At 46.3% G+C, this 19,161-nt stretch overlaps 1 long non-coding RNA gene across 1 annotated transcript in view; it reads left to right on the top strand.

The window, feature by feature from the left end:
- The first annotated feature begins 3,783 nt into the window (after window positions 1–3,783).
- The window catches only part of LOC141567216 (uncharacterized), a 163,278-nt gene continuing 147,900 nt past the window's right edge, over window positions 3,784–19,161 (top strand). The window contains exons 1-2 of the long non-coding RNA XR_012489682.1: window positions 3,784–4,000; window positions 12,712–12,823. This is a non-coding gene — a long non-coding RNA (uncharacterized LOC141567216). The remainder of the gene's footprint in view (window positions 4,001–12,711; window positions 12,824–19,161) is intronic.

Raw genomic sequence — 19,161 nt, 5'->3', positions numbered from 1 at the left:
TTTGGATGGGGGTGTGAGAGAAGAAAGGGGTCGATGATGACTCCACGGATTTTGGTAAAGCAGATTTGCCATTGACGGAGATGGCAAAGCCTGCAGGAAGAGCAGGTTCTGGGAAGCAAAGGAATAAGTGTGAAGTTTGTTATGCCTGGCAATCATCCAACTGGAGATTTTATGCAGGCAGATCATTACACAAGTATGGATTTCAAGGGAGAGTTTGGGATGTTGTCATTTAAAGCCACCAGACAGGTTGAGATCAACAAGTGGGAGAGCCTGGAGAGAGAAGAAATGAGGTCTGACCGTGGGAGCAGGGGGACCTCTATTATTTAGAGGATGGGGAGATAAGAAAGATCTAGCAAAGGAGATGGAGAGGGAGCAGCCAGTGAGGTAGAAAGACAGGGAGTGTATGTACTGCCCTGGAAGCCAAGTAAACGAAGTGTTTCAAAGGGGAGGGAACGGCCACCTCTGCCAGATGCTGCTGCGAGGTCGATGCAGATGAGGTCTAGAGGTTATTGGGGACCCACTGCAGCAGGTGTGATGGATGACTGGGGACAAAGTCCTGATAGAGAGAGCATGAGAGGAGGGAAGTAGGTCTAGTAGGACTAGAGCCACCTCTTCCATGGAGTTTTGCTGCAAAGGTGGCGGGAGAAGGGCCGAGAAATGAGGCTGCAGCTGATGGGGGAAGTGGGTCCAAGGAAGGATATTTCCAAGTGGGAGAGGGGCAGCTTGTTTGTGTGCTCACGGGAAGGATCCAGTAGAGAGGGAGGATAATGATTAAGGAGAGAGTGAGAACTGCAGGAGTGATGTCCTTGAGAAGGTGGGATACAGTAACCAAAGGGACAGGAGCAGGGGCAGCTTATTCCTGCAAAAAAGGAGGGCAGGTGGGTGGGGGCCCAGGGGTGGGCAGGACAGGGACTCTCTCCTGATGGTTACTATTTCCTCATTGAAATGAGACGCCTGCTGTCAGATGGTCACAGGGATGTGGCAGTGCTGGAGCTGTGAGGAAAGAGGAGAAAGGGTGAGGTGGCTGCCTAAGGAGTGGCAGAGCGTGCACTGGGCTGTGGGACATGGCTGTGGGCTGCACTAAGGGCCCCTGCAGGGAAGTGGCCGTGAATTAAGAACTGGCCCAGTCAGAATGGTTCAGGGCAGCCTGTAACCAGGTAACGACATCTTGGGCTTATTAAACCCTTGCCGGGGACATTTTTGAAGAAGGATCCTCAAGATGGAGATGAAGCCCATTGCTGTCAGCCTCGTGTCAGCAAAGCAGGGCTATGCTTCCGTAGGTGAGCTCTGGTCATGGCCCTACAAGCCAGGCACAGGCTCGGGGGACTTCACACGGGCAGGCATGACCTCAAATGATGGTCACACAGGGTCGTCGCATGATTCACCCTGTGCTTCCTTTAACTATTGGTGGAGGCAGGCTGTAAGATTATAGGAAAGTCATTCAAGCATTGGGAGGTTTGTTAAGAGTGACACATAGTGTCTGGGGCAGAAATGAGTCAGATGACACAGTGGAGCTCTTTAGCACACGAGGTAGAGAAGAGGAGAAGGCGTTCCCGGCAGAGCTGCAAAGTCAAAGGCTTGATGGGAGGGAGAGCACGAAGGGAAATGGGCAATCGGAGAAATGCTAGTTGTTTGGAAATGCTGCATTGTAGATGCTCCGGGCAGCCGTCCTCCTGCCCTCCACCCTGCCGTGCTCACTTCAGCCCCTAGACCTTTCATCAGGCTGGTTTCCTGCCAGGAATGCCCTCCGTCTTCCAGGGTCACTGGGTGGCACAACTCTAGGAGGTGCCATTGACATTGTACTTTATGTTACCTTCTAGAATCAGCTCAACCTCTGTCTCTTCCATGACAGCCCTTTCTTCCGCTCCAAGCCCTACTCACTTTATCTTCTCTGAATTCTATCTAGATTCTATCTACGATTGCGAGGTGTAGCTAACAGAAATATAGCATGCCTGTTAAATATTACATGGAACATACTTATACTCATAAGTTATTGTTTATCTGAAGTCCAAGTTTAACTAGGCGGCCTGCATTTCATCTGGCAACCCAACTAGATTGGGAAACACAAATAAGCATTCATTCAACAAACCTTTACGGGGAAGGAACAGGCGAAGCCCTCTACTGGACACGGGGGAGATAGAATCATTGGGCCTGGACCCAGCCTCAGGGCTGGGAGGTACCAAACCTGTATTTAAGTCACCAGCCAAGTAGGATCATGGAAAAAATGTTGCAAAAAGTTCAGCTTGAATGAACTCCTCCAGAATTTTGTAATCGTACTATCTAGAGAAAAGCCATTTTAATTTCAGTGTACATGAAAATGTTGTGACTTATTTTCACCGAGTACCATCATTTTTAATTTTAGTGATGTACGGGGATAGAGGCATTGCCATCTTTTCAATGCTTCAAACATTTAAGTCTTCATTAGGTCTCGTCTGCCTCTGAGGAGTTTGTCGTGTGTTATTATCATCTCATCATCATCACCGCCCGCGTTGATCAGGGTAGCAGCTGTGAGGCAGAAGCGGGGTGACCCAGCTGACAGCATGCCTCTCTGCTCTGCCACATATTAGCTGTGAGATCTTGGGAAGTGACCCGATCTCTCTGTGCCCGTTTCCCCATCTCTACAATGAAATGTAATAATAATATCTCTTTTGGTCTCAAACTTTTTGGACAATTTCTTCTCTTTGTCCTGTGCAGGCTGCAGCTGTGGCCCTGCCTTCTTAGACTGAGGAGGAGGTGTGTGGTCTGGTCCTGAGATTACCTCCTCTCGCTGCAAGGGCATCTCATCAGGTGTTTGGGGGCAGAGAAGAGAGATGGGAGGTGAAGGCTCCCTCTTTAGCCTCCTCCACGTTGGCCGTGGGAACTGTCGCAGACCCTACGCTGCTTCAGGCTGGCTCTAGTCGTCACTGAGGGCCTTTGCTGGTGCAGTGTGGGGGTTGGGCTCTCTGTGGCCTGTCCATCTCTCAGGAACCTGCTGGAGGGGCAGCCCTTCCTCCCTTAGGCTGTTGGGGGTATATCCCAGTGACCCTTTTGCCTCTCATGCCGTCCCGGAATCATTTGTCCTATTCCTGTGGAACTAGTCTCTGAGTCTGGTGCTGGGTTCTGGCTGTGGGGATGGTTTAGAGGAGTGGCCATTCCTGCTTCTCCCACTCACGGAGAAGGGGGAGAGGGGGGTGGGGGATACAATACTTGGGTCTTGGCTCCACACTAGCCGGCATCGCACTGCAGCCTTGTAGGACTAGGGGGGAAGTGGGCTGAGGGTCCTCACAAAGCTCTCTCCACCTGTCTCTCTCCATTTCTGGAAGCCAGTCTCTTCCCTCCTGCTTCTGGGAACCATCTCCCGGGAATTCAATCAGCTCATCTGGCTTAAGGCTCGCGTTTCTCTTTGATGCTCCACTCCCCGCCCCCCAGGTGCCCCTGTCTCAGGAGACCTTTGCTATGTTGGTGCTGATTGCTTCCTCTTGCTGGTGTCCTACTTCCTGTTGGTCTACAGTGGGCTGGGTATTTGAACAGAACTCTCTCCTTGGCCTAATTCATTGCATAGCACCAAGTAACAATGCACCCCCCTCCCTCCCTGTGGACAGCACCTGGGCTGCTGGGCGGAACAGCTCACCCAGGGAGGCATTTTTGACACCCCCTTGTGCTTTGCGCTGTCAGCTGTGCTCCTTCTCCGGGATCTGGCGTCACACTTGTCACCACTGTGCCTCAACAGGAAACTCTCAAACATTCATCTGGAGATACCGCAAACCCGAGCCATTAAAAGGCAGACACATCTTTGTGTTTATGAAAGTTTACAATGAATATTTCATGGAGAAAGGATTAATAAAACATCATGCAATTAGCCGCTTCCCTCCAGCAATCACATCTCATTAAGGCTGGTAGGAGCCAGCCGGCGGGACTCCTGAGCGAGCAGCTGGCCCGGGCGCCGGCTTGCAGGACAGGCCTGCTGGTTCAGGGCAGCAACAGCCCCGCTTCTGCCTTGTCTGGAGAAGAACTTTCTCTGGTAAGTGATGTGATAGATGGGGTTGGCTCTCAGCAGGGTAGCTTTCGACAACCGCACCTTTATCTGGATCTCCAGCATTTTCCCTTCAGTTACTCAGTTACTCATTTATTGTCTCCTGCAAGCTAGCTGCCATGCCGGAGATGGGAACGGAGCAATGGTCAGCGTCTCCACTTCTGAAGCCGCTGCCGGCTCCCATCGAAGTCTTTCGCTTTCCCCTCCATGCCCCTTCCTGCCTGGTTCCGCCTCACATTTCCCTCTGTGGCCTGCTCCCTGCTCGCCTGCTCTGCTCTGCTGGTTACGCCCATAGGTTCACTCCACATTTTGTGCCTTTGCTCTCCGCCTTAGTGGGCCCCCTGCCAGCCTTCCTTCCCTGGATCCCAAAGCTGTACAAAGAGACCCCCCTGCTTCATGAAGAACAACATGAAATGGCAGCGATGGGGGGGCATTAAAACCCTGTGTTGACACCTCCTTACCTCCTTCTCACATGGACCTAGTCTTTCTCATGTGAGCCTTTCTATTTCCTCTTCTGTCATGTTTTCTTTTCTCTGGAGTAGACTGGCGAGGAGAAAAAAATAGGCTTGGATGTGAATCTCAGGTCCTGGGGGCAGGTAGCCTTGGGCAGGTGGCTTCATTTCTCAAAGCCTCAGGTTCCCATCTGATGGAAAAGGCAGATCAGTACCTACTGCATGGTGAGGCATAAGCATCCAGGAACCCCACTTTATGAAGGAGACACTGTGATGGTTACAGTTTGGGTAGTGCCCTGTAGGCATGTGATCCCGAGGCGCTGGGCTGAGTGGCCAGCTCTGCCGGCCCCTAGGGGACGGGTCCTCCCTCCCCCACCCAGTGCAGGACACCCGCACTTTTCTGCATGGTATGTTGTCATCTTTCAATGGTGGCTGTGCTTGGCTGACAAGGTCTCTGCTTCCAACCTGACGTCCCCGTGTGTGGCTGTGGTCATGGTCTGGGAGAAGCACGTTGATCCCAGAGACAGGAGCTGACAGCACCTTCTGATTTCCATCAGACCACGTGACCTCCCACCCCCTGAGAAGACTGGCGATGATGCAGCCCAATTAGACATGTGGGATAGAAGAACAGCCGGCTGGGATGTCATGCCTGTGGCCTGCTGGCCCATTTACATGTCAGGCCACCTTCTCGGAGCCCTTCAGGGCGGGAGGCAAGAAAACAGGGCCTCAGTGGCAGCATCTTCAGAGCCAGAGTGACAAAGGAGGTGGTGCTTTCGTAAGCTTGGTTTGATCAGCCCATAGAGGCAGTTTGGATCACTCTAAAATGAACAGATTAGGACATGGAAATGGAATATTCTGGATGATTGCTTTCACCCACTAGCCTACTTCACCTCTGTGGATGAGCGAGGAGAGAGAGAGAGAGGGAGAGAGAAAGAGGGAGATTAGGAAGGGGGATTTTATTTGGCTTAGATGTGATGGTCTTGCATGAAGATGGAGAAAGTTTGGACTCCATGCCCCTGCCCCAGCCCAGTGCAGCTGGAATCACGTGACGATTTTAATCAGACACGATGAAATCAGAGAAGTTAGTTGCAAAGGTCATTATAGTGGGCGCTGCTGGTGCCCTGCCCACACGTCTTTTTCATGTTGGTGCCATTGCCCAGCTTCTGAGTGTTTGTTGCTAACAACTCACAGCTGCCCTGCTTTCTAAAGAGTGGTCCTCGGCTAAATTGAGCCACTCTTCTTGAGAAAAATTACACACCCTGCGACCCCCCAAGTCCGTGGCTGACAGTCACCGGAGGCAACCTGCTTTATCTCCAGGTGGGATCAGCTGCGGTACAACTGTTTCCCCAGAACTTACCTGCGGGATCAAGCCTGGGTCTCCTTTGGCTTAATGTCTTCCTCTGCCTCATCCTGCTCCTTCGTCTCCCTTCTTGGAGCACATTCTTCCAAGAAATCACTTGAACAAGCATCCCCACCATAGGCTCTGCTTCCAGGAAACCTGAGCAAGGCCGTCATTGTGCACAGAAGTGTGAGGATGGGGTCAGAGGCTCTGCAGTGGTTCAGGATGGAAGACCTACCAGGACCCGCTATCTGCCTGGGTCAGGGGGTGAAAGTGGAAGCAAACAGGACTGAGATTTCAAGTCGAGGTGCGTGAGGGCACAGGTGGTGATGCCTCTGGTTAATGGAAGGAGGGACGTTCACTTTGTGCTTCTCTATCTGTAGCCCCCTTCTCCCATCGTCCCTGGGCTGCCTCTGCAGCTGCTGCTCCTGCTGCTCCTCTGCCCACACTTGTTTGGGTGCACAGATGGACACTGCATAGCCACCTCCGTCCCTCACGGGTGCCACATCCCCCCAACCAGATGGTCATCCCCGTGGGGCCACAGCTCTGCTGGGTTCTTTTCCGTGGTGAACCCCATGTGTGTTTTTCAGGTGAAAAGCGAATAAAAAGCTGTTTGTTGATTCATTGCTAGGTTGGCTCTTAACGCTTCTCAGAGCCTTGGCGAGTCTTGTCCTGTTGGGCTGAGGCCTTCACAGGTATAATGTCATGACTTGTAAGCCTTCATTTCTGGACCATTAACTTCTATTTGTTATCAACTGATTGCAAAATAATTCATTTAAGTAAACCACATTTTTTTTGGTCTCCATAGATTTGCCTTTTCCAGAATGTCATATAATTGGAATCATACATTATGTAGCCTTCTCAGATTTGCTTTTTTTTTCTCACTAGTAATATGTATTTAAGGTTCCTCCATGTCTTTCCATGGCTTGATACCTCACTTCTTTTAGTGCTGAATAATATTCTATCGTCTGGATGGACCACAGTTTATTTACCCATTCACCTACTGAAGGACATCTTGGTTTATTCCAAATTTTGGCAAGTATGAATCAAGCTGCCATAAATATCCCTGTGCAGGTTTTTGTGTGGACATAACTGTTCAGCTCTTATGGGTAAATATCAAGGGGCACACTTGCTGAATTGTATGGTAAGAGTATGTTTCGTTTTGTAAGAAATTGCCAAATTGGCAGAAGCATCACAGAGAAGACAAATTCATATCCAAAGTATATACCTAGTCTGGTGAGGACACACTGCTGCCCCCTGATGAAGTGGGTGCAATGCAATCAACTTGCCACTAGGTGGCTGGGTAGTGCCTGTGGGGAATTGTGCCGTCCTAGGGGCTCAGGGCTGGGCTTTGCTATTGGCAGTTAGACCCTTGGTAGTAGCTGTAGCTAAGTCAGCCTAGGGCGGGAGAGTCCCTGGTGTGTTGCCTGTGTGTAGCTGCCATCCCTGCCAACATGCCCACTTTGTACATCACCTGTTGGGCATACGATGGGTGACGGATATCTAATCTACAGAACATTTCAGCTTGCCCATGTTATGAAGAGTCTCCTCTGCAGGGGATGTCCTTTGGTGAGCGTTCCCATGGAGCATACATCTTTCCATTCTCTGACCATTTATAAGAGAGGTGCGTTTCCACATCTTTCATAAAATGTAATATTTGGTTATTATTTCTTCACATATTTTTTCTGCACCAATCTGTTTCTCTTCTAATGCTGGCCCTCCAATGTCACAATGTTAGATCTTCTGCTATTGTCCCATAGGTTCCTCAGGCTGTATTCATTTTTCAATCTTTTATTTTCTTTGTTGTTTAGATCAGATAATTTCTACTGATCTATTTTTAAGTTTGCTCACTCTTTCCTTTGTCATCTCCACTCTGCTTTTGAGCTCATTCAGTGACTTTAAAATATTCACATATCCATACTCTCTTTTTAAGTTTTGAAATTTCCGTTTAAAAAATAGTTTTTGTTTTTCTGCTGAGAATGTCTACCTTTCCATTCGTTTCAAGAGTGTTTGCCTGTACCATGTTGAGCATGTTTATAAATAGCTCTTTTAAAGTATTTGATGATTCCAACATCTGAATCATCTCAGAATTGACATTTGTTGATTGTATTTTCTCTTGAGAATTGGTCACATTGTCCTGGTTCTTTGTACGTTGAGTACTTTTTTATTATAATAATTTTGGACATTTGGAGCACTACGTCGTGAATCTTTGGGTCCTGTTAAATTCTCTACAGAATGTTGATTGTGTTGTTTTAGCAGGCAGTCAGTCTGATTGGGTTCAAACTGCAAGTCCTCTCTTGCCAGCTCTGGGCAGTGGTTCGAATGTTAATCTGGTTTTCAAAGCCTTTGTTATGCTGCTTCAGGTCTATTCTATGCATATGGTTCTCTGGGACATGGGCAGTGGATAATATTGCAGTTCAGATTTCAAAGTCTTGGCTATGTGCTTTGGGTTGACCTTGTGCACACACAGCTTAGAGGTCATCCTGGGACTTGTGACAGAATTAGGAGATCCCCTTCACTAGCTCTCTCCTTTCTGATTTTCCCCATTCTCTTTAACTCCTAGCAGCCCTTTCCCCATGTCTTCTGCTCTGTTTTTCTCTGTTTTAGGACCCCTTTCTGCTGCATGGTTCTGCAGTGGCACCACCCTTTGGTCAAAGTCAGAAGATAAAAGAGGAAAAACAAGGAATCTCATTTGCCGATATGGATCCCTCTTTAAATGTTGGCTCCCTTCCCTAATCTACTTACTTTTGTTAACTTTTCAGAGTCTGCAAATAGTTGCTTTTTGTATTTTGCCTAAATTTTTAGTTGTATCCAGTGGGAGGGAGGGTTAAGGTGGACTTAATTCATTTTGGCTGGCACTGGAATTTCCAGACAACTGTGTTTTGAGAGGTATTGCTAGGGTGTTGGAGTATGCTGCCTGAGAGTTGTGTGGTTTATTCATGCTTTTGCACCAATGAACAGAACAGGCTGGTGAGTGGGACCTTGAGTAGAGTGCCACAGAGAAATAAAGTGGCTTGATTTCCACAAAAAGTGCTAGAAGTGACAATCTTGATCATTTATAATCAAATTCCTGTTTTTGGAACATGCCATGCATGTCCTTTGCTAGCAGATAGTCTAAAAATATGAGATTTTTGCCTAAATCATGATGTCTACTGAGGTGTAAATAGCAGTGGGTGCCTGCAGTAGCCAAAGGTGATTGTTAGTATTATATGGGCTCTTTAGCTGAGTCGCTAAATGGGGCCTGAAACTCCCGGTATGGCCTTATATGATATTCCTGTCTTGTAAGAACAAATAGCATTAATAATTTTAGACTCTTTTTTGGTCTAAAGTAGACCAAAACCACGGCACCCTAGCTTGGACGGTTTGCTGCATATCCACCTGGGGGAGCGAGAACATCATTCTCATTCTCCGATTTAAAGCTCCTTTGTTTAGAAATCCTACTTATTTAATCTTTTGATATCGAGGTAGTCGATATCAAAAGGAATTTATATTTGGCTCTTACTGCTCTACAGAAAGTAATGAGTTAAAGAGAAATGTGTTCTTTTGACTCCCAAGTAGGGAAATGGAAGTTGCAATTGGAGTTTTCCTTGAATGCACAATTTTTACCTGGAAAAAGTAGTACCCAGGGTCATGATATTCAAGCCCACCTTTTCCTGGACAGTTTGCTTGGATTTGTGGGGATTCAACTAAAAGTTTCAGGCAATCCCTTTGCCACTGGCTTCAGTCACTGAGGGAGAGATTTGCGATCAAGGACTTTTAGAGTAGGGAGTGTTCTGCTACCATGTTTCCCCGAAAATAAGACCTAGCCAGACCATCAGCTCTAATGCGTCTATTGGAGCAAAAATTAATATAAGACCCAGTATTACATTATATTATACCCAGTATTATATTATATTATATTATATTATATTATATTATATTATATTATATTATATTATATTATATTATATTATATTATAGACCTGGTGTTATATTACATTATATTATATTATACCAGGTCTTATATTAAAATAAGACTGGGTCCTATATTATTTTTTGCTTCAAAAGACGCATTAGAGCTGATGGCCCGGCTAGGTCTTATTTTTGGGGAAACATGGTATGTAGGGAAATGGCTGGGCAGAATGTAGGTTACAGCAAGATAGTGCTTAGATTTTGCATTTGACAGAATTAAAAGGCATATGAGACCCTCTGGCCACCTAGGGTTTTGAAAACTTTCATTTTATCCTAATTAAAAATAATTGAAGTACCATTTAGTCCAGGGAGAGGGGCAGCCCCAGGGTTGGTGGACTCTAAAGCATCAGGCACGTCTAACCCTCACAGACTTTTCATTCTCCCCCTGGGGTCCCTCCTGAGGCAACCCTTTCTTGTGATAATCCTTCTCACTGAAGCTTCAAGTTTAAAGAAGAGCCATAATGAGTGTTTGGAGGAGGAAGTTAAAAGCTGCATCCACGCCTTTTTTTTTCTGACGAAGGAACTCACTAACTAGGGTCCCAGGACAGCAGGGCTCAAGTCATTTGGCACAATCTCACCTATAGATGGAATCTCCCTCCCCTACAAAAGCCAGAGTCCAACGGGGGGGCCAGTACTAGGAGCAGGCTTCTTGCAGTGGTCGGGGGTAGAAAGAACCAGAGACCAGGGTCTGAGTCAAAGTCAAAATTAACATCAAGACCATGGCACAGGGAGAGCGACGTAAAAGGGGGTCTGAATGGACAGTCAGGACTCAGGCTGGACGTGGAAGAAATGGAAGCGGTTCTGGAACAAGGTGCTGTGGTCCTGAGTGGTTGCTGGCTGGCACTGGTACATTCAAAGTTTACCCTTGTTGGTTAGGGTGGAGTGGCATGGGATGGGGTGGCGGGGACTAAATTTTATAGGCTTGTTAGATGGCCCGCAAGGTACAGAATCCAGTCAGACACTGTCATGCTTGTGGCTCTAGAATGTAAATGAACGTTTTCAGTATGTTTATTTTCCCTTCTATAGCTATAAGTATCATTTAAAAATATTTTATTATAAAAATAAAATGTTGTGAATGGTTAAAAATCTTTAACTACCTGGAAAGTGCAAAAAAGAAGGTAAAAACACACCAGTAATCAGACCACCCAGAGGTAACTAGCATTGGTATTTTGGTGAATTTTCTTCCTGGTATTTTGGTTATACATAAACAATTATTGACCTTGCATTTTCAACCAGGTGAGTCGGCCAGGTGAGCCAGGCTGGCCAGGTAAACCATACCAGCCATGTGAGCCAGACCATCTAAAGCAGGGGCCATGTGCTGATTGGAGAAACCTTCAGACACGTTGCTCTCGGTAGATGAACCCTGATAGTGATCCGACATTCTTTTGTCAATATCTTTGGCATGTTTCATCTCGTGGAGCATCGGATACCATTTAGATATAAGACCTGGGAAAGTAAAGCCCAGGATGATCCACTTAAGGGAATAGTTCTGCTTCTCCAGCAAGTCTAAGGAGGCCCATTTTCAAGTCAATGTCATTACAGCCATTCAGTGGGGGAGCCTAATTCTCCTAACATCTTCTGCACTAAGACCTTCCTACGATGATGGGTGTCCAGAAATATCCATGAGACGTGCACACCAGAGGATGACATCCTCAAGCCATGACACGTCCAGTGAACTGTTTAATTGGAAAGGATTTTATCTGAGACGGCAGTCGCCCTCCTGACTCTAGCTCGGATGGGAAGCTACAGCGTGTTGAGCATCGTCAGCGCTGCCCACAAAATGGCAGAATGAAATCATATAAATGCAAATTACGCTGTAATTAAAGAGGAAAAGGCAAGAAGCAAAAACATTTCACTGAGCATGGCCTTCAGAGTCCTCTGTTGCCTTTGAGAGTCCAGCAGCCTCTGCAGGTTTGCTTTGAAATCATCTGCTTAGCTATTGATGGGGGCAGGCGGGTCCTGAAGAGAACTTGCCGCCGCGGTTTTGAGGGAGACGGCATGACACCATTTCAGACTGCAGGTTGCTCAGGGGGTGTCAGACTGATGGGAATCTGATCTCTCATACAGGAAGAAGAGCAGGACGCCTGTTACCGACTGTTTCTCCACACCACTGTTTATATCGTCCTTCAGGGACCTAGGACTGGGGTGGGATGGAAAAGGAAGAAAGAACAGGATATTTCTGTATACCCCTCCTCATATGGGGAGGCAATGCTAAGCCTGTTTTCATGGGTTGTAATCACATTTATTTTTTTAATTTAAAGTTTTCAATAGTTCTAAAATTCAGTTATAAAATACAATTAAATAAATTAAATAAAAACAAGTGAAACTCTGCTTTTCCACCTTTAACCTCTGCCCAGTCTCCTCCAACCTCAGCCAAAGGAACCACTGTTATTAGATTTCTGGGTGGCCTTGTGCTTATATAAGCAAGCATTAACATATTACTCTACTTTTCTTCCATTTTTTTGTTGAAGGTAATGTACTATATTCTATACCTTGCTTTTTACATTTAATACATCATGGTGCCCTTTCCATCCCCTTTCCATCCCATGGACATTTAGTTTATTTCCAATGTTTTCTTTGCTACAAACAGACATTGATTGGTATATCTGCTTCCCCCCTGGGTTCTGACCTATGTCCCAGGTCTTATTCATGACACACAATACAGTCTCTAATACATAGTGTATGCTCAGTAAATGTGAATGGAATTCAGTTAAATTAAACATTAAAGAATCCCCAAGCACTTTCTGCTGTAGTGGCCCATGACAGACTTGGGACCACCAGCATCAGAAGGCAATGGAGTGAGGTTTGGGAGGCAGGCCTTGCACTTGTGTTGACCTGTAGAATCTAGGTAGTGATTATATGGTGTAACTTTTTCAACTTTCTTGTATATTTGAAAGCTTTTATAATGAAGAGTAGGTTAAAAAAATAAAAACTAAGGTGAAATAAAATGTTTTCAGGTAAAAGCTGAGAGAATTTGTTGCCAGCAGACCGACACTATGAGAAATGATAAGGAAGTTCTTCAGGTGGAAGGAAGTTCGAATCTCAAAGAAGGAAAGACCCCTGGAAATGGTAAATAGCAAATACTGTTTTTCTTTATTTCTTAAAGCCAATTGACTGTTGAAAGCAAAAATGATGACAATGTATTGTGGCATTTAAAATGTATGTAGAAATGAAATATGCAACAGCAGTACGAGGGCAGGAAGGAGTGTAAACAGAACTATACTTTGCAAGTTTTCCTTATAATGGAAGTGGTGTAATATTAATTCCAGACAGACTCTATAAGAACACATATTTTGATCATGAGAGCAACCACAAAAAACAAACAAAAAGAGTTATAGTTAAATTACCAGTGGAGGAGATAGAATGGAGAAATAAAAAATACTTGATGAACCTAAATGAAAGGAGGAATAAAGGAAGAGAGAACAGAGGAGGTAAGTAGAAAAAGAATTATATCACATGTAAATGGATTAAACATGCTGTTTAAACGGCAGAGATTCTCAGATTGGATAAGAAAGCAAGACCCAAACATATGCTGTTTAAGAGATACACAGTTGAAATGCAAAGACACAGGGAAGTTGAAGTAAAATGAATAAAAATACATGCCATGTAAGTCTAAACATAAACAAAGTGCTGTGGCTATATTAATATCACATAAGGAGCATTACCAGAGATAAAAGGGTCATTTCATAGTGAGGGGCTGCATTTTGATCTAAACATCTTTATAAAGGATTCTGAGTTTCATTCAGGTTGGTGAACTATGTGCCTAACTCTGCTGTTTTGTGTTTGAGTGAGTTTTGTATTTTTTTATTTCTCTTCCTTTCACCCTCTCATCTGTCTCCTTCCTGTCTCATATTTTAATTTACCGTATGTACGTTGTCTATTTTTATTTCTTGAAAGATTGATTTGCAAAAATAAAGTAAAATTTAAACTTGCCCATAGTTTCACCCTTGAAACAATACATGTGCTTTCTTTTTATCTTGTCCTTCTGTGGTCCTCGTGCATATACATATACAATTTTTATAGCTGAAGTTATAGCCTGGATACAGTTTTGTGCTCTGCTTGTTCTCTTATATCAGTAAAACCCCTTGTTTATGTTGTTTGTAATTATGGCAAGATTTCTCAACTGTGGTACTATTGACATTTTGCACCAGATCATTATTTGCTATAGAAAGTTGTCTTGTGCATTATAGGATACTTGGTAGCACTTCTGATCTAGGTTCTAGTAGACCCCAATCGCCCAGTTGTGACCGTCAAAAATGCCTCTAGACATTGCCAAAAGTTCTCTGGGAGGCAAAATCACCCCTGATTGAGAACCACTGCATTCTGGAAATCATTTTTATTTGCTGCCTAACGATATACACATTTAGTCAAAGACTCATAGTTGGTGAAATTATTTCCTGTTACTGGACATCTATATTATTTCCAACCTTTTGCCATTCTAAATTGTACTACAAGAGGCATACTGATAGCCATCTCTATTTATTTCCTTTAGGGTAAATTACTTGGAGTGGGATGTGTGGGTTCAAGGTCATTTGACCATTCTCCTTTTGGGACTTTGAGAAGAGTGATTCTCAGAGTGATCAAACCCTAGGGCTTTCCATGGTTTCATGCCCTGTCAGTATAAATCACCTAAATCATTTAGGACCCATCTGAGAAAAGTGCTAGGTGACTTACACATTTTGGTGCTGGGTCGACAAATTAGTTATCTGAGTTATAAATTACTGCAATGATCCATAAATTAGATCTATATTATATAAATCAAAAGACACCGACTCACGATGGGAATTTAAGAATACTAATTTATAAAACACATTATGATAAATTGAGCCATGCAATAAAGGAAAACTGTGGCACATCCATCAATGCCTCCTCACTTGATGAGGTATTAGGTGTCCAGACCGGCAGTGGTGGTGCTGTTAAGTAATTTAAAGTTGGTAGTCTCTGTATGGAAGGGGAAATGTTAGTGGTTCCTGCAAAACAAAGAGGTTGCCAATGTATATTTTAACTTTCAAGAAACTCCTAAAGTGCGGTTTTCCTTTTGTATATTTTCCTCCAGAGTGTTTGGTGGCACTGGGGTTAAGGGTTGAACCATAGGTCTGGAAAGTAGCAAAGCTTTTTCCTCCGTCTTGCGCATGCTGCTTCTCCAGCCTGGAATTCCCTCCATTCGCTCTCTTCTCCACTGCTGTGTATTCATCCTCCAGTTCTCAGTTTTGAATGTCCCTTCCTCAGCGACCCCCGTTCTCTGACACCCCTGACCGCATCAGGTACTCCTGCCACAGGCTCCCAAAGCCCCCAGCTGCCCTCATTGTTTACTTCTCCACGCCCAGTCATTGTTCACGGGCTGTTACTCTCCCACACGAGCGTAAACTCCAGAAGGAAACCCGCAGTGTCTGTCTTGTTTCCTGTATCAGCAACTCGCACAGTGCTGCAGAGTACTCACGCTAAAATGTTTCTGGAACAAAGGAACAGGAGAAAGGAGGGTCCCACAGCTGGGCACTGGGAGAAGCTGTCCCTGGCAGGTTCTGGGTCAGTGATGCGTAGGGCAGTATTTTCTAAACTTCCTCAGCGATTTTATGAAAATGTATTAAAGACTCTAACAGAAGGACTGTTTGGTGGGTACATAAATTTCAAAAGTGGCATACTGCGTTTCCCTCTAGGAGAGCTGAGATACACATTACCCTAGTAAAGTCTCTGCCAGATCTTCTACTTAAAAATGTTAAATATTGTTTAACTGAGGTCAAGGTTTCCAAACGGGGCCAAGGGCGGCTATCTTGGTTGTGAGTTTTGCTGAATCCCATCACTCCTGCCCACCTCCACCCCTCACGCCCAGCCCAACCAACACAGATTTCTAAGGCATTTTGTGGGCGCCCTGTACTGGATAAGGGGATGCCAGACACATAGGCTATACAACCCTTTCCTATCAAACGATGATATTTTGTTGGGGATACACATACTTATCTGTAACTGGAATCTTAGATGTAATCCGGTGTAATCTTAGGTGTAATCTTATCTGTAATCCGGACACTGGGGTACAAAACAAGAATTTATTTTCCCCAGGCACAGCCTTCAGACATGCTCTGTTGCCTTTCCTTCCCCACCCCTTGACAACAGCCATGGCAGACCCTCGGTCCCTTTAGCTGTAGGGAATGGTCGTCTTGACAGTTGAGACTCACATTCAGGCAGCAGCAAGTCCTTTCTGACCAAATCACCACTGGGGTCTCTCTCCCATCCAAAGCTTCCTCCCCCAGCTCAGCTGCGGCCTGTGCCTCTTCTTCCTTCTCTCTTCATCTTTGGCTCTTCTGGGGTGGGCAGGAGGAGGGAGAATAAGAGAAAAAGGCCAAAGCTTTTTTGCTTAGTGGGCTCTGCTGCTGTGGTTCCTTCTCTGCTCCTGGGGCTGGCTGTAGAGGGTGTCCAGGGACAGGCAGCGATATGCTGACTGTCTTATAAGTCCATGCGGGGGCTTTTCAGAAGCCCCTCAGGAGAGGGCTCCTCACTGCCCATGTTCCTGACCTTTTGGGACACTTCTGCTCACCACACAGGCTCTGCTCCTCCGGCTGGGACCCTTGCCTTGGTGGCTGTGCCCTATGGTGGTGCTAGCATGTTTCCTTCCATGGCACTGGCTTGGCCTTTGGGAGGCGCACCCTTGGCCCTGAAAACTCTGTGGCTGTCTTGCTTCATGAGGCTAACGGGCTGCTCTGCTCAGTCTCTCACCTTCAGGGGTGAACAGGAGATTGTGACCCCTCTCCCCCAAAGTCCTGACAACCCATGGCCCGGCCTTCCAAGAACAATCTCCCCACATTGTGCTCTGGGGCAGCCATGGGGCAGGCACTTGGAAGCATCCTCCATCTTTCCGTGGTGCCCCAAGAGCCCTCCTCACCTGGCCCTGGTTAGACAGGAACATACACCTCCCTTTTCACACACAGCCACCTCCCCCAAGAACTGCCTCCCCCATCAATGACCCCCTTGACCTTATAGTCTGTGTATAAGGCGGGGTGGAATGGTGGGACCAGGGTTCCAGGACCACTAGTTTGTTTTTTAAGAAGCATCTTGGTGCTTTCTCTATAAATAGGGGCACTTGATGCTGAAGACCCTCAGCCATGGGGCTGTGTTCTGAGCCAAACAGGAAAATGTCATTTGCCCTTCTGTTCATGCACAGATGAATAGGTGGCATCAGATGACACGTGGTAATGGACTTGGCAGTGGCGGGGGGTGGGGGGGAGACTGGTTTCCTCAAGGGGTGTTCAGGGATAGGACAGGATAACAGATCTGGGAGTGTGGGGAGGTTTCCTGTGGGAGTCGGGACCTGAACTTGAGCCTTGAAGAATGTTCTTTTAACGTAAAAAATTGCATTATAAAAGTTATATATGCTTCTTATAAAAAACAACCACAGATAAAATAAAACTCCCTTCCCTCCAGTCTCACTTTCCCAGGATGAACTCTCAGAACAGTTAGCTCTGTATCCTTCCAGATCTTTTTTTATGTGTATATAAACACACACATCTGAACCACAAATAAAGCACAGAGATATGTTTCTCCTCAAGAGCTTCCCATGAGTATTGGCTTGAAGGAGTTTGAAGGTATTTGTGAAACATCTGTGTGTGCCTGTGTCTTGGTGTGACACAGTACGAGTCCTTGAGGGTGGGGAGTAAAGGCAGATGGAGCAACAGAGCTGCTGCATGTGGCTTTGCAGATGCGCTCTGTCCTGTAGCCCAAATGCGTATCCTGGCTGCACGCATCCAGGGAAGGGGCCCCTGAAGGAGGGATGACTTTCCCTTATTACAACAAAGGCATTGGTTCCTCCAGAAAGTTCCAGCTTATTAGTGGCACCAGAGACAGGAACAAACCACTCTGATGCTGGAGCAAGGCTGGTGGGTGACCCAAGGCCACGTGTGTGAGGAGCTAGGAGAACCCCACAACACGGGAGCGTGAGCTGGGAGGCAGGACCTCTGGGCCTCCGAAGGCTTTGGGAGCTGACAGTCCACTTGGGGAGAAAGTCACACACCTGAGATAAAAGTAAGCAAATGACAAAACGTACGGTTATGGTGTGCTGGAGCCACACAGCTGGTGCTTTAGATGTGGGGCTTCTGTCTGGGGACATGCTCTTCCGGGTTTCCTGATGGGCAGGGTCTCTCCTGTGCTCCAAGCCCTCCCGTCACCTTCAGGAGAAAGAAAACCCAAGCTTCTTTGCGGGGCACCTCAGGAGGGCCCTTTGAGTCTGACCCTGTCCATCAGTTACAGCTGACGGCCAACTAGCCACAGCTGATGGCCATCCAATCACAGTTGATGGCCATTTACTACCTAAGCCAGCACCTTTCTATGTGAGGCGGAGAGCCTGGAAACTGCTTTCTGTGGCTCTGTCCCCACAGCATCACCAGCCGGTTTCCTGGTTGTCGTCTGCTCCAGGACCCATCACCCACAAGGCGCCACTCTGCCCTCAGGGCCCTGCACTCTCCTGGTCTCGGCCATGCTGCTCTCTCTGTCTAGATGCCCTTATGTGCCTTCCTGCCAACCTGACCCCCGTCACCTCTCTCTGTCTGGTTGACTCTGCCCATGGGGTTTGCGCATCTCCTCCCAAAGACCACCTTTGATCTTTCTTTGAGTTTCAGTGGAGCAGCCCAGCTGGTGGCACGCTTTCTCCTACTCTGTCATTCTTTCCTAAAACCTCCCAGGCAGACAGGAGAAAGGAGATCCAGAGAACCCCAGATGGGTCTCAGAGCCAGAGGCCTGCGGGAAGATACAGCGAGCCTTTCTACAAATTAAACTTTACGTGCAGTGACAACCATTACATGCTCTGCTGAGGTAGAAAATGGTATTTTTCTTTCAGCTCTGTTATGTTTGAAAGTTATTTGAATAATAGTATACTTGTACAGACAGATCAATTTCTTTTAGAATAACTTTATACCTTTGAAACATAGTCTATCGGGACACGGATATTTAATCTTGGTGGACTATCATTCCATTTGCTGACACCATTTAGCTTCAGTGTTCAGTTTAGTCGGAATTAACATGAATGAGCTCCTAATTGTGTTTTGTGAATCAAAGCCTAGGAAAAAAAATTTAAATTTGCCTCAAAAAGAAAATAGAATTTTTATATACGGTGCCTTCTGGGTACCGTGGAAAACCTGATTGCTTCAATCAGCCGAGAAGGTCAGGCCATTTGCGCCAGTGTTTGCTGTGAGTGATGGATGAATTTTCTTTCCTGGGCACGGAGGAAGGTGGATGATGAAAAATGGCGACCCCACTGCTTGCGTAGGACCCTCCCATCTGCCCTTGCCCTGACCTCCCGCTTTGTGAAATTCATCAGGTGTGCACTGTTCTAATGGCTGCTCCAACCAAAACAGTAAAAACCTATCAAGCCCGACCACCGGGAGCTACCTACTTCTATCCCATTGTGTTAACTTCCCACT

The sequence above is a fragment of the Rhinolophus sinicus genome, linkage group LG10 (assembly GCF_036562045.2).
Source record: "Rhinolophus sinicus isolate RSC01 linkage group LG10, ASM3656204v1, whole genome shotgun sequence".
Lineage (NCBI taxonomy): Eukaryota > Metazoa > Chordata > Mammalia > Chiroptera > Rhinolophidae > Rhinolophus > Rhinolophus sinicus.
Note: the sequence above shows the minus strand (reverse complement) of the source record. Positions and strands in the feature narration are given on the sequence as shown.